This window comes from Schistocerca serialis, chromosome 3 (genome assembly GCF_023864345.2).
Source record: "Schistocerca serialis cubense isolate TAMUIC-IGC-003099 chromosome 3, iqSchSeri2.2, whole genome shotgun sequence".
NCBI lineage: Eukaryota > Metazoa > Arthropoda > Insecta > Orthoptera > Acrididae > Schistocerca > Schistocerca serialis.
The window spans coordinates 641,359,680-641,375,454 of record NC_064640.1 but is presented as its reverse complement, the minus strand read 5'-3'; the positions used below and the strand labels follow the sequence as shown (position 1 = coordinate 641,375,454).

At 42.0% G+C, this 15,775-nt stretch overlaps 1 protein-coding gene across 4 annotated transcripts in view; it reads right to left on the bottom strand.

Moving 5' to 3' along the window:
• LOC126470523 (uncharacterized) overlaps positions 1-15,775 on the bottom strand; it is a 253,347-nt gene that overhangs the window by 117,430 nt on the left and 120,142 nt on the right. The window lies entirely within an intron of this gene.

Below are 15,775 nucleotides of genomic sequence, written 5' to 3'. Positions count from 1 at the left end.
TTTGTCCCTTAGCTTCGCACGCCAAGTAAAAGACGGGGCCAGAATAGGAGGACTATGTTTTATATTCTACCCGTTAACATAATTTCTGCGGGAAACTATGAAGTTTTCTTTATCATTTTCATTTATAGCTGAGGTCGCTAACCCGACAAGGTGCTGCGACGCTCGACCGGAAGAATACTGGTTAGATTTCTGGTGGTGAAAGAAATTATACCAGTGTAAGGCAAAATGCAGTGACTTAAATTCGAAACCCCTCCTCAGGGTCCCATCGGGTGAGCGTAAGCAACACTGCTGATGGGGACGTTACGCTTGGCGGTCCATTGATGATGTTCGGGAGGAAAAATTGGCTGCTTTAATTCCATTCAGATCTAGAGCAACGTGAAACATGACAAAACACTACATAAGCACCCATAAAGCCTATACGTGAGATACAGACGTACACACCACATGTCATTACAGGATGGAGGAGGGGATGCGAAACCTCGTCCTTTAGGACCTGTTCCAGAACAGCAATAAGGGATCGGTAGGTTGTCACACCACCCTTTGAATGAAGATGATGAGAAATCTTCAACCTTACCAGCAGTAGTCACCTCAAGAAGAAAGTAAAAAGCGATTAGAGGCATATAGGCACATAATTATTTAAAAGAATACTACACTATTCCAGGACATGAAAGTTACCACATGAGCATGATTATCACGAGTTAGTACGCTAACGTCTCCTCCAAGAGAAATAACAGCGATGTTGAGCGAATCTTTCAGGTCTGTGGAACTGGCCTAACAAGGGGGTCACGAAGCAATAGGATTTTTGTAATTCCGTATATTTATGATGCGTGAAGCTGAGAACTCCAATATCAATCTGCCAAAGTAGTACCACGCACCTCCCAAAAATTATCGAGGAAATTGACTTCGAAATTTTCTGAGTGTCTTTATTAACCTAAAGCGTGATAGATACTTCAGCAGACAGCGTGGCGGTGTATTAAAGTGCTTACGTCTCACTTGGGTGACTCGGGTTCGATTCCCAGCGAATACAAATTTTTAAACAAAGGTGCATGTTCTACGAGCACTTCTGTTAATACATAGAGATGAAAAAATTTTGATTTGTACAATTTGTTTAGTTTTAACAATCTTTTATAAAATATCGGTAATTATGACTCTATATTTGCAATGCAAACTGGATTTTTATGTGCAATGTGTACTAATTACGTATGGGTTAATTAGTATATAGTTGATAAATTTAGGATTTAATTTACGTTGGTTGATCCAGTCTGGCTGTTTGTGAGTTTGCCAATAAGAACTACAGTGGCATCAGTCTTCTGAACGCTGGCTACAAACTATACTCAAAGATAATCAATAGCCGCATGAAGAATATCACAGAAGCTATTATTTCTGACGAACAAAGTGGTTTTAGATCAGTTCATTCATGGTCAGACAACGTGTTTGTAGTTAAAAACATTATAGAAAAAACTCAGAGAATTTAAAATACAGACCCATTTGGCCTTTATCGACCTTGAGAAGGCTTTTGACCGTGCGAGCCGTGATAGCCTATGAAAGATTATATCTGAATGTCGAGGTAGTGAAAAGTCTGTACAAAAATCCACGAATTGTAATAAATAAAAGTAGAACCGATTAGAAGAAATAATTGTTAACCAAGATATTAGACAAGGGTGTGGAGGACTATTACCTACAATTTTTAATATTTACGTTGGCTTCATTCTTCGAACATGGAAATGGAAAGTAAACAACGGGATTAAAGAATACCTGAATGTACTTTTGTTTGCTGGTGACACTTATTATTCAAAAGAATGAAGATAACCTCCAAAGATTAGTATAACAACTAAACGAAATATGTAAGGAATACAATAATAAAATACCTATAATAAAGTAAAAATAATGACATTTCGAGGAAGATATCCAGTTAGATCAAAAATTGTTTTGGATGATTCAGGTTTACAACATTTCTCTCAAATCTCTTCTTTAAGCAGCGCTGTAAGTTCTGCTTTTGGCTCTGATATTGAAAATTAAATACACAGATTCCAGGGTGCACTGAGCTATAAAGTACAAAAACAGACGATGATGAAATTCTATAAAGTGATCGAGGTTTCTGTGTTAGCCTATGGAAGCGAAAGCTGTGTTACCACAAAAAATTAAAAATCTGACAACAGAGATGAAGTTGCTAGGGAAGACGGAAGGCTGCTCAAGAAGAGACATGATTAGAAATGAACACACTAGAACAGAATTAAACATTTTCAACATGAATGAAAAAATTCCAAAATATCGTGAAGATTGGAGACAACACCTCATGAGAATGCCAAGTCACAGAATTCCCCAGAAGATCCTGAACTACAAGCCGAATGGGAAAAGAGATATTGGAAGACCTCGAAAAAGATTGAAATGGTTTTGTTTGTGCGTTCAGAACTGACAACAGTATAATCCTTGAAAGGAAGATGATGATTTACGTTGGTATCTGTACTGAACGAAAATCAACGAAAAAATATCGACCAAAATGAGAAACGAACTAGCGATTACCAGTAAAGAGCGCCAGCATTTTTTTTTACATCTTTGTCTATTTTACGCTTCATGGAAGTTCTCGTAGAATATACAACTTTGTTTAAAAAATTCACATAAGCAGGGAACTGAACACAGTTCAAGAATCAAGTAAGCACTCTAGCACAGAACCACGTTGCATGTCTAAACACTGAATTTACCTTAGGGTCTTGAAATCGCTCAGAAACCTTCAAAGCCGATTTTTCTCGAGAATATTTTAAAGATGCATCGTAGAGCTTCGGGTGACTGATATTTGTATTTTGAACTTCACGTACCATAAACATAAAAAATTACAAAATATCTGATTACCATTTGGTCTCCTTGTTAGCACATTATGTCCGCAATTTCTGCGCCATGTCCGTTCAACAGTTTGCTTTTGGTTATCCCAACCCAGTCATTCTGATTCAGATTTACGGTGGGTTCTTGAAATCACATCAGACGAATTCTGGGCTGGTTTCTTCAAGAATGGCACCGCTGATTTCCTGACCTGTCATCGGTACTCCGACTACAATGAGGGCGATGCCGACGAGGCGTTCACTTCCAGCCTTCCCTACTTTTGTTTCTAAAGGACCAGGTACTGATTTATTGAGCATCTCTTTTACACGGCTGACAGACATATAGTAAGTAATCTCTTTATTATTTCAAATGTAATCTCCGTGACTGTTAATGTATTTATCCCTTTGTGGGACATGATAGTCAGTGCCTTAATGGAAAAGTGTTTGAGGGCGAGGAGCATGTTGCCAAGGTTGTTTCGAATACGCTGCAGGAGGTTCGTTGGGAAGCCCTTACACATCCTCCATACAGTCCTGATCTCTCCCCGTGCCATTTCCATATTTTTGGAACCCAGAAGAAAAACTTTCGTGGCCGTCGATTTGCTTCGGACGAAGAGATGGAGGCCTGGGTTCAATCATGGTGCCCAATCGTAAACATTTTTCCACGAAGGTGTTAATCGCCTTGTCTCACAATGGGATAAATAATGTAACAGTTATGGCTATTAAAGTTCAAATAATAAATAGTTTTTACATGTACCCATTTGTCTCGTTTTCATTTGACTGTCCCTTACATTTAATTGAGATTTTGTAACAGATGAATACTTGTAGCGGAAACAAGTGTAGCCTGAATTACTGACCCTAATGGCATTTCACACTGTCAATTATTTCAGTACAATTTAAAAGTAACAGATAATATTCATTTGGCCCATAGATTGTATTAATTAAATTTAAGATTGATCTCAGTCAATATACAGCTCATTTTATTTGCTAAGGCCTCCTCGTGCCGCAAATTTGTCGTCAGAGGAGGTAAACTGTTGAAACTGTCTACTGTGTACGCAATGCAACGTACGGTGGCGTGCTGAAAAGTAATGCCTCCGAATTTTTATGTGAAAACCCTTAAAGGTTTTTTGAACAACAAAAATGTTGTTAACATTCTACATCTTTATTCTTCGTATCCACATATTTGTTTCTCAACATGATCACTCTCCGAGTGAGAGACCAATTTGTTGATACCGTTACTGTAGAATGATTGACTTGTTGACGGAGCCACAAACTCACCTCTGTTCGTACAGCTTCATCGCTATTAAAGTGAAGTCCTCGAAAATGTTCTTAAAATTTCTGAAACAGACGGAAACCGGATGACAGTGAACCCAAGGCGGCGTATTGCTGCAGGTGTCATAGCGCTCGTGTTTGGTCTGGCCTAGTTACGTTGACGGAGAGGATGCTCCATGTGCTGACGAACTCTTCGAATTCGAAACTCGATTAAAGCATTCAGTTTCTCAAGCATAATTAGCTTACAGACCGCCATGTTACACTCCACAATTCGTAGCCCTCTAGCGTCAGATGTCTGCAAATGTATAGACATGAAGAATGAAGATGCAGAATGTTAATAAAGTTTGTTCTTAAGAGTTTCCACACAAAAGATTCGGAGGCATCACTTTGCAGCACGCCCTCGCATACTCGAAGTACCATCAAGGGAAAGTCACTTCATTCGATAATGTTGTCTGGTTGAACATGAAAATAATCACCATTCTTAGCGCGATTTTCACCTATCGAGCGAGACTGTGTAGAAACTATACACTCATTCCAGAAGAGTGGAGCTCAAATTACCGTTTGGCTAACCTTTTTTTCTCCGTCGTTACCCTAAATTATTGTCCAACTCAACTAGTTGTCCGTCTCCGCCGGCCGTTGTGGCCGAGCGGTTCTAGGTGCTTTAGTCTGGAACTGCCTGACCGCTACGGTCGCAGGTTCGAATCCTGACTCGGGCATGGATGTGTGTGTGTGTGTGTGTGTGTTGTCCTTAGGTTAGTTAGGTTAAAGTAGTTCTAAGTTCTTGACTGATGACCTCAGATGTTAAGTCCCATAGTGCTCAGAGCCATTTGTCCGCCTCTACTGACCTTTAATGAACAACGAGCTCAGTATTATTTTCTCTTTTTCTTTTACTGTTTACAATAATCGAGAGAGGTTGTATATTGCCGAAATAACTGAAGTGTGAACTTCAGTACAGAGAAATGGAGTGCTGTTCCCGAGCAATTAATCCTCTTACTGACGCACTGAAATACTTTCAACTGTGTCATAGGATCAACTCACATATGAGCAATGGCGTATTCTTCGCCGAAGTGGAGTTGGGTAAAAATATGGAAACGCCGCGAGAAACGTGTGCTCGAATGTAAAGGCAGATGCTAGCGAAGCCGGCAGGTTGCGCTGTTGTATGTGACCACGAGCGGCACCTGCACAATGTCCTCGATACGTTGCAAGTCTCAGTCGAGGTCAGAACATCGTTTCATGTAGTTGTGAGTGCATTATGTCGGAGCTAAGTGAATTTGAACGCGAGAAAATTGTTGGTGCTCGTACGGTGGACGCTTTCGTAACAAAGGTATCCAAAGTGTTCGGTATTTGAAGAGTAACCGTATCGAAGATTTATACCACATACACGAAAAGCAGAAAAACATTATGCGCTAAGTCATAACCCAGACTAAAATGTGTGTTGAATTATCGTGACGGACGGTCACTGAAGATGATTATGACGACAGTTCAAAAGTCACTGCAGAACTGAACGTCGCACTCGCGAATCCAGTCAGCACCAAAGGAACACGAAGGGAGCTCCAGAACCAGGGAATTGCAGGGAGAGCTGGAACACATACGGTTTTCCACTTCTGGGCGAGTTTATATCCCAAGAGTGGAACATGGTGGAGGCCCGGCGATGATTTTGGCAACCATATCGTGGTATTCCGTGGGCCCAATGGTTACTCGGCAAGGTCGCATTACTGTCCAAGGTTATGTGACCGTTTTGGCTGGAAAGGTCCATACCGTCGTACACTATTTGCTCCCCAATGGTGATGCCGTGTCCGTGACGAGAGGGCACATGTTCACACAATCGCGTCGTCCAGGACTGGTTTTGTGAGGACGAAGATAAATTATCGAATCTCCCCTGGCCCCTAAAGTCACCAGACCTCAATATTATTAAGCCTTTGTGGTCTCAAAAATGGCTCTGAGCACTTTGGGACTTAACTTCTGAGGTCACCAGTCCCCTAGAATTTAGAACTACTTAAACCTAACTAACAAGCCGGCCGAAGTGGCCGTGCGGTTCTAGGCGCTACAGTCTGGAGCCGAGCGACCCCTACGGTCGCAGGTTCGAATCCTGCCTCGGGCATGGATGTTGTGTGATGTCCTTGGGTTAGTTAGGTTTAAGTAGTTATAAGTTCTAGGCAACTGATGACCTCAGAAGTTAAGTCGCATAGTGCTCAGACCCATTTGAACTATTTGTGCCCTAACTAACCTAAGGACAACACACATATCCATGCCCGATGCAGGATTCGAACCTGCGACCGTAGCAATCGCACAGTTCCAGACTGTAGCTCCTAAAACCGCTAGGCCACCCCGGCCGGCTTTGTGGTCTGCTTTGGAGAGAAGAGTGCATTATCACTATCCATCTCTATTACCGTTACGTGAAATTGCCACTCTCTTGCAGGAAGAATGGTATAAGATTCGATTTAACACCGTACAGGGCCTGTATTTAACTATCCCGAGACGACGTGAAGGTGTTTTCAGTGCCAACGGTTTCCCTACATCTTCTTAGACATGGTAATGTGTTGCGTTTTTTGGTGTTTCTGTATTTTTGCCCATCCCGTCTTTCTGTTGTTGCGCGTGGAGATTATTTCTGTTATCGAAGTACGGATGCATCCAATGTCGAAGAGAAAACCAGTCACCGCATCCGTATCTCCACACCACCCAGACAAGCAGAGCCAAACCGTGAATCACAGCCCGGTGGGAAAAGACATGTGTCGCCCATGTCATTCACATTAGGAGAGCCGTTGTGCTGGATATGGGCTGTGTGAATAGCTGGCCGCTTACGTCACTGCTAGGTTCTACGTTCGTAAACAGCCATGTGTTTACGCCGGGGCAGCAGCTCGCCTCATTTGCATTACAGGTTTCGCTTACTACGTCGAGTTCTAAGGAGCAGCTTCTGAGCCTGACAGAAGCGATTATTTCTTTTTGCTTGGGAGTTTGTGTAAGAGAGAACGACACTCACGTATCCTGGATTTTGCAGTCTGGTGTGGACGTGTGAGAGCAGAAAATCTGTTTTTTGAAGTCAATATCTTTGGGAAATTTGATTTATAGCAGAGCTTAATTTTCGAGCTTACAATAACATTCTCTTTGTGTGATATACCCTTGAGATACTATGCACTCCAACACGAATTCTTTGGTCATCAGTACGAATCAAATTCGTGGCTCAAAGTCGAGAATATTCCTGATGTGTACTGAAATACGAGGTTGATTCTTTTTTCTTCCCAGTGTGAGTTACGCCAACTGTGTGCTGTGTCATGTGGATGACTGATGAATAATGAAGTAGCGTATTGTTGTGTTAGAGGTGTGATGTATTAGTATGGGAAGCAAGGACTGGAGAGGATTAAAAGACACGCGACTTTTTCTTCTTAACAGCACCGTGGAGACCGCAGAGCTTTATGTCATCTTTCAACGACTTTATCATCAAGAATGGTAGACGCACACAATACGTGAAGAACTGCAGAGAGGTATTGGTCGTTTTGTTGTTATTTAACTAGCTTTAGGCTATTCGACAATAAAAAATTTTTGATATGCTTATCACTTATATTTTTTTCAGTACGACTGACTTCTTATTTTTTATTTGCACTCTATATGCAAACTTCAACGTAAATGCTTGAGGTGCTCAGTCCGGAACCGCGCGACTGCTATGGTCGCAGGTTCGAATCCTGCCTCGGGCATGGATGTTTGTGATGTCCTTAGGTTAGTTAGGTTTAAGTAGTTCTAAGTTCTAGGGGAGTGATGACCACAGATGTTAAGTCCCATAGTGCTCAGAGCCATTTGAACCAATTTTGTAAATGCTTGTCTGTCAGTGGTTGTCGTTTATACATAAGACACGCAAAGTAACGGCAGCACTTTAAAAACGCACAGTGATGCCTGAGGTAGAACTCAAAACCCATAACCTACATATTAGATGGCACCACCGCAATCGCCAAGGAAGGCGCCGAACTTGGGATATAACCCAGCATATTGTTGTACCCTCGGGTGAGCACCACCTGTGTATCGCCAAAGTCCTCATGTTGCTGGCTAATCATGTGCCCAAGGAGATAAGTTCTTGGCCTGATACTGAAATGAGAGTTAACACCAATAAAATTTTGTTTTTGATATGCTGTGCCTTATCATAAGTTAAGTGCCTGCTTGATCTGTACCATAGTTTTATTTATCTGGTTGTTTAAAGTACTGCGGTATTTCATTCGAATCTGTAGCTCGATTATTGTGCAATCATTAAATTCTTTGTTTTGGACGATTTTCACTCAAATTCGATAGAGTTTTTGTTTTCACCAGGAAACAAATGGGCGTCGTATGTCAAACTAGACCGCACTTAAATTGAAAAACGTTCCATAACTGCAACCACAGGTGGAAACATCGAGTCCGTACGTGACACTGCGCTGGGCAATACCCTATTTACGACTTGTCCTTCATCTACATGATTACTCTGCAATTCATACTTAGGTGTCAGGTAGAAGAAGGGGCACAGTAACTTTTTCTTATGAAGTGGGTGTCGGATTTTTTTAAAAGTTCTAACCGAAAGAAAATACGGATACGCATTTCTTTGTAATGGTTTGGCTCTTTTAAGAAAGAATGCAACAAATATTGTACTCCGATCTGTTTCTGTGGATGATATGCAGGCCAAATATATTGCGCTAGCAGCGATTAAATCAGTAGGTAAAAGCCGACACGCCTACACGAGTAAATCCGAAGCAGTTATCATATGCCGGAAAAGTTGTGGCCAGTGTTTCTTGAGATATAGCAGAAAGACTTTTATTGATTATAAGTGGCAAATATCACGCAAATCTTATGGGCAAACTTGATAAACAAATACACGAAAAGAGTCCTACATTGAAAACTAAAAAAAATAATCATCTTTCATTAGGACACTGCAGCTGCCTACGAAGGTGCTTTGACACTGGTAAAATTGACTGATCTGGAAAAAAAAAAATGTTTGAACACCGTTCATAATCACCAGATTTGGCTCTCTGTGATTTTCACGTCTCCTCATACCTAAAGACAAAAAAATGGTTCAAATGGCTCTGAGCACTTGGGAATTAACATCTGAGGCCATCAGTCCCCTAGAACTTAGAACTACTTAAATCTAACTAACCTAAGGACATCACACACATCCATGCCCGAGGCAGGATTCGAAACTGCGACCGAAGCGGTCGCGCGGTTCCAGACTGAAGCGCCTAGAACCGCTCGGCCACTGCGGCCGGCCATCTAAAGACAAAATGGCTCTGAGCACTATGGGATTCAACCTAAAGACATTTATGACTGGAAATCGTGTTGAGTTCAATGACTGGTTATATTGCATTACCCAGAAATACTATCAACTCACTGGAAAGATTTGAGCAAAGTGCCTTAGTATTGAAGGTGGCTATATCGACAGAGTATTTTTAACATAAAATCACCTTCCTTCATTGCTAGACTAAATACATTTTCTCTCGCCCTCACACCGGTGAGCTCTGTCACGATTATTCGAAGAGGCTACCTTTGGGTCTAGCACCACCGATCTAGCGTGAGCCAGCGATCTGGGCTACGGAGACAAGGAATTAATAGATTACCACTACATTCCGCAATGAAATAAACTACGATCTTTGTTTTACGCTATCGTAATATACAGTAACTTATATGCTATGGAAAATGCTAGCTTCTATGGCTTTGTAAGCAATTTGCAGAGCTAATAATACATGTAATTCCGTTGGTTGTTCTACAGCATTCGAGTTCTAAAATTTTCGCCTAAAGAAGTGTTTCAGCTAGTAGTGTTCCATCCATAAAATTGCGGTAATTGTATATTGGAAACGCAACAAGTTACGTAGACAAAGAATTACTCCAAGGTAATCGTAAAAATACTTCTGTTCGTGATATTCGTGTACCCGATCGTCGACAAGAGAACTTCTTAGTTGAATGTAAAGTCCTCTTTAGTGAGCGTGATCTATTCGATTAATTTCTAATTGTTAGGGCCCGCCAAGAAGTGTAATGTCTCGTCGTTGTTAGGGACATAAATATGAAAGTATCGGAGTAATGCGCAAGATGAGAGATTTTCAACTCTACAGAAACTATTGTACTCTCAGTGCCACAACGAATTTGCTGAGTGATTGGTAGTTCAACTTAAGGATCAAAGTCTGATGTACGTCTCATATATAACGTCCTCAGTGCGTGGGAATTTCGGTTGCAAATGATACAGGAACCTTGAGGTTTCACCTTTCCCATTATGTCCCAGTACCAGGTTAGCCAGTAAGAACATAAGTGAAGTGTTCTTGGTAGCCCATGGATGACAGAAATCGAAGTTTTTGGAAATAGTATAAGTCAGGTATGAAGGAAATGTACGAAAATGGTATAATGATTAATACAGAACGGTGATACTGAAAAAGTGAAGAAAACAAAGGTGTAATGATTAACAAGGACGATACACGAAATACAATGCAGGGTCTAGAAGGTCGACAGGAAAACAATCGAATCGTTAACATAAAGAGTCGGAGTACTGCGGCAGAAAGAGACATGATTCTATCTGACTGTGGCCGGACTAGATTGTGACTGGATAAGAGAAGACGAGAAAGGTATTATAAACAGCAATAGAATGTGTCAGAATGATAATGAATATATCATTCGCGATAAAAAGAGTACTATGGTTTTTGTGCATTTTTTTTTGTTGTAGCTTATGTTAATGTCCGTTCAGTCACGTGGACAATATAACACTGTTCCCGTGACGTTGTCTCATTGCGTGGTTTAGTGCCTACTCGTCGCTGCGGACGATTCTCTTTCATCCACTGGTTGCACCTTCGCACCGCTCTGTGCAAGCCGTATTAGTCAGTGAATGACAAATCTGTTTCCTCGAGAAAAATCATACAGGCGTGTTCGAACTCACATCTTGATGTTGTGTCCTCGGACGCCGACCAAACGACCTAGAATTTGTTTTCAAGTTTTCGCTTCGTTTGACAGCTCATCACTTTTTAAACTTGGCGTAACGCTGACCTTCCCAAAATGGGCGTTGCTGTGCATAATGGTGCGCCGTGTGTGTGCACACTTTAATCCCTTTCTGTTCGTAAACTCTTTTACACATTCTCATAGTTTGCGTTCATTTGGACCATTCTTCTTGGCCGTTTTTATTTCTACAAATGATAGACAGATAATCTTAAAACTAGGGCAGCCACAGCTAGGTAAAGCAATCATACATTATTGATTCACCAATCCCAAGCTGGTGGAGGCTCTTTAATGGTATGGGGCGTGTGCACATGGAGTGATATGGGACCCCTGATAACGTCTAGATACGACTGACATGTGACACGTATGTAAGCATCCTGTCTGATCACTTCTATCTATTTACGTCCATTGTGCATTTCGACGCACTTGGGCAATTCCAGAAGGATAATGCGACACTCCACACGTCCAGAATTGCAACAGAGTGGCTCCAGGCGCACTCTTTTGAGTTTAAACACTCCCGCTGACCACCAGACTTCCGAGACATGAGCATTATTGAGCATATCTGGGATGCTTTGCAACGTGCTGTTCAGAAGAGATCTCCACCCCGTCCTACACTTACGGATTTATGGACAGCCGTGCAGAATTCATGGTTTCAGTTCCCATCAGCACTACTTCAGACATTACTCGAGTCCATGCTACGTCGTGTTGTGGCACTTCTGCGTGCTTTCGGGGGCCCTACACGATATTAGGCAGGTATACCACTTGCCTTGGCCTTTCAGTGTATATACACCAGAAGATGCAACTTAAAAGTTTCGAAACCGATTGTGTGAGTCTCTAAATACAGCCACAGCGGTCTATTAGGCTTTTCATTCAGTTTTATATTTTAATAGTTGTAACATCTGTATGTAAACACCTGTAGTGGTGATATGTGAGAAGTAAGGTACCTATGAACCTTAAAAGGCAGCAGATTGGGTGAAATGACAATTCGAAATACTATATGAAGCAACTCTTCAAACGGAAAGTGAGTGGCCGTTGGGGACGTAGGGGAGACGTACATCATGGCGGAACTGAAGCTGCTAAGTCCAGCCAGTCCAGCAGTGCGCACGCCATGATCGCTGTCAAGGTCGTTCCCGCGGAACCTTCGGTGTGGATACCTCGCCACGTAACAAAGAGCCGACGCGCAAACGGCTGGTTGCAGCGCTCAGCTAGCTCGTCTTGCGGCTTCACTACGCAACCACTACGTTTACATGCGACACATCTTCCGGAAGACGAAAGCCAAATTTCGAAAACCGTTTTTCGCTGTCGTGTTTACACTTTCCGTGGATTTTCTAGCCCAGTTAAATATCGGGTCTGGGGAAGAGCTAGTCAGCTTTCTGATTTAGTCAGCGCAGTCGCTATTTCTCTTCAAGTAAATAATAGAGGTAGACAGCTTCATGCTCAGTTCAATATTTCTACTTTGTCTTCACTATACCAAAAGTCACTCCGTCTGTATTAACCAAAAATTTTTAAAAACAAGACGTGACCTGACAACTGTAGCACGTTTCAGAAACGCTTGTGCGTTTACGTGGGAGCGGAAATCGATTGTGAAAGAGGAAAACCGGCAGCTTCCACCGGATTTACAGAATCGATTTTGGTGTGTTTACATGACAAACAGAAGCGCTACTGGGAAAGCGGGTTACGAAATCCGGTTTGAAGAGGATCATGTAAACATAGTGAATGATGGTCAAGAGTGACTAGAACATTACCAGTTAATAAAAATACCAAAATTGTTACACGAAACGGCATTCATCGTAAATGCACAGCAAATGTTTTTCAGAGAAGACGGATTTCATTTTTAGAGAGCCACGATGATTTTGCTTAACTTGGTTTTTCAGCAACCACTCGATAAGAATGTCTAGTGAGACGCTTCTCCTTAGAAATACTGTCGTACAGTGTGTGTCAAGGCCGACACTAGCATCCGTGACGACTGCAATAGAGTCTTTAAATCGTGTTGCATTACTGCAACAGCTTTTCAACATAAAACAAGGAGCTTGAAACTGAATCATCCAACCGTGGATGACAGGCTGTATATTTTGGTCAACAGGATGTCACTTGGACGATTCTACGTATTCTGTTCAGGCACTTTGAAAGTAGTGGCAACGAGTCGCAGCATGTGAACGTCAGGGAAAAACTAGAAGATTCAAGCTAATCACAACCAAACAATCCTTTCGTCGGTCCTCAATCGCGTTACAGTACGAGGTAGTTATTCTCACTTTACCAACGATATACTCTGTCATCGGTAGACATTTCTGCGCAGATTTACACTAATCTTGAACACCTACCTACTACGGTGCCTCTTACATTGCCTCCCTTTGACATTTCGATAAGTGATAGATTCATCAGCCATTTTACTGTAAGTGATAGTCCAAGTTTTATCTGAATAGGGCTGACAATCGAATCCATGTGTGGGGACGGTTCATGCAGTGCATGGATCAAAGGCCCATTTGTGCAGTGTCACGTAACTAGGATGAGTGTTGCCAATGGACGAGATATCATGGCGTAGGATTTATGGCCCACTATAGTTCTAACTAGAGGGTAACTGACCACGAAATTTTTCAACGATTGTACCTCTCCTTTTAAATAAGTTTCAGAATTCCGAATCCAGCAACACACGCCGACCCTCAACATTCATACTGAGTATGTGGGTCTCTCGAGTACCTTAGAGGCGCTGAAATCGTAACAAGATCTAAAACATCTCCTCACTTGCCAACCTCGAATAATTCTAGGACCAGAAGGAAAGGCAGCGTAAGTGAGCATTAAATTGGAGACAACCTGAGCGTTGCTACAGTTGGAGTATTCTTCACGGAAACATCATATTAGTGTACGTTCAATATCCACTCTTATCGCTGCGTGTTGTCGCACTGTATGCAGTGACATATCAAGTCAATCACATAATTAAATTGTACATTTCTCTACAGCAAATGACGTATGTTATAGCTACTGGACTTTATATTGTGATTTCGTTCTGTCCGTCTACTGAATATCACGCCATTGCGAAGGTCGCTTTACGTTGCAGATAGCTTTTCTTTCGAATATGAGCGTCACTCGAGTTGGGTGCGAGTTTCGAATGCTTTACAAAGCTCCACAGTGAGCCTAGTAAGATTTGTGTATTTATCTATTTATCACATGTTTTAAGATCAAGTACCTAATTCAGTATTTCAAATCGCTGCATTTACCATCTTGTACAGTATATGGGGAAATTTATTTTTACACTCGTGCTCATAAATTACGGATAATGCTGATACATGGTGAAACAACGCTCTGGTGGGCGGTTTGCGGATTTAAATCACCTCGGGTATGACCATGCAGTGCATTTGACCTGCAGTCGTCGCACGGTGGAGCTGGCAGCAGTCCACATTCGGTGGCCCGCAGGTCGTGTACGAAGCTGCTAGTGAATACCAAAACCGATTAGAAAAGCTTTGTAAGATTATGTGAGACATGTTTACGAGCTCACACCGCTCTTGATACTTAATCTGTCTTTATCGTCATTGTAATCCCTTTAGATCTATGCCCATCCTAACGTTAATGTTTCTCTGAAGCGGAGAAAGAACTACTAAGTTGCTCTCCTTTCTAGCTGGATAAGATTTAATTCCTCATTTATTTAGCACAACCGAGCAAGGTGACGCTATGGTTAAGGTACTAGACTTATGTTCAAGTGCAGCAGCGCCCAAGTAACCCTCTGGCCATTTGTAATACAGTGCTGTACGGCTTCCTTGAAACACTTGTGACGAAAGCTGGGATGCTTCTCCAACCAAGGTATGGCATACTTTCCCTCTAGTTCTTGTCCAGTCCCAGAGTGTGCTCCGCTTCTTATGATTAAGGGCAATTAAACTTTATCTTTTTTGTTTCTAATAGTCAGTTGGATATGTTGTAGTTTTTTGCTTTGGAAGATCTGTCGCTCATGTGGACTGATAATAGGTAGAAGTTTAGAGTAATGAACAAACTTAAGGTGACGCGGGAGTTGTCTCAGAGCTAGAGGGTCTTTACGATGTTCATAGTTCCAGTATCAATATGAAGAAAGTTAACTGGAGATGACTGTTCAGTCAGATTCGTCTCCCAGGGGACATTTAGAGAGCAAAGTTACGCTGTTGGCATACAGAAATCATTCATCTTCGCAGGCGATGTCTCCTACATCTACTTATATACTCCACAAACCACTGTATATATCTTGGTAGAGGGTACTTCATACCTGTATTAGCTTTTTTTATCCTTGGGTTGATTTGGGGGAGGAGACCAAACTGCGAAGTCATCTGTCTCATCGGATTAGGGAAGGGTGGGGAAGGAAGTCGGCCGTGCTCTTTCAAAGGAACCTAGCATTTGCCTGAAGCCATTTAGGGAAATCACGGAAAACCTAAATCAGGATGGCCGGACGCGTGATTGAACCGTCGTCCTCCCGAATGCAGTCCAGTGTGCTAAACACTGCGCCACCTCGCTCGGTTTTTTTGTGCTGTTCCATTCGCAAGTGAGTCTCTCTGTCCACCCTAATCTATCTCATTTCATTCTCGTGATCTAACACGTGTGTACATAACGGCGCTCCACCACGAGGTCGTCCGCCTTAATTTTGAGATTGGAAGAAGTGCTTATCTTCACAGCTCGTCCGACATGGGGAGGTTAGGTATGGGGTACCATTTCCAAATACCCGTTGTACCATAAGGTATTTAAATTATAAAGTTCTTGGCGATGTCTTATTGAGCGAGGGAATATAGCATTCGTGATAGTGA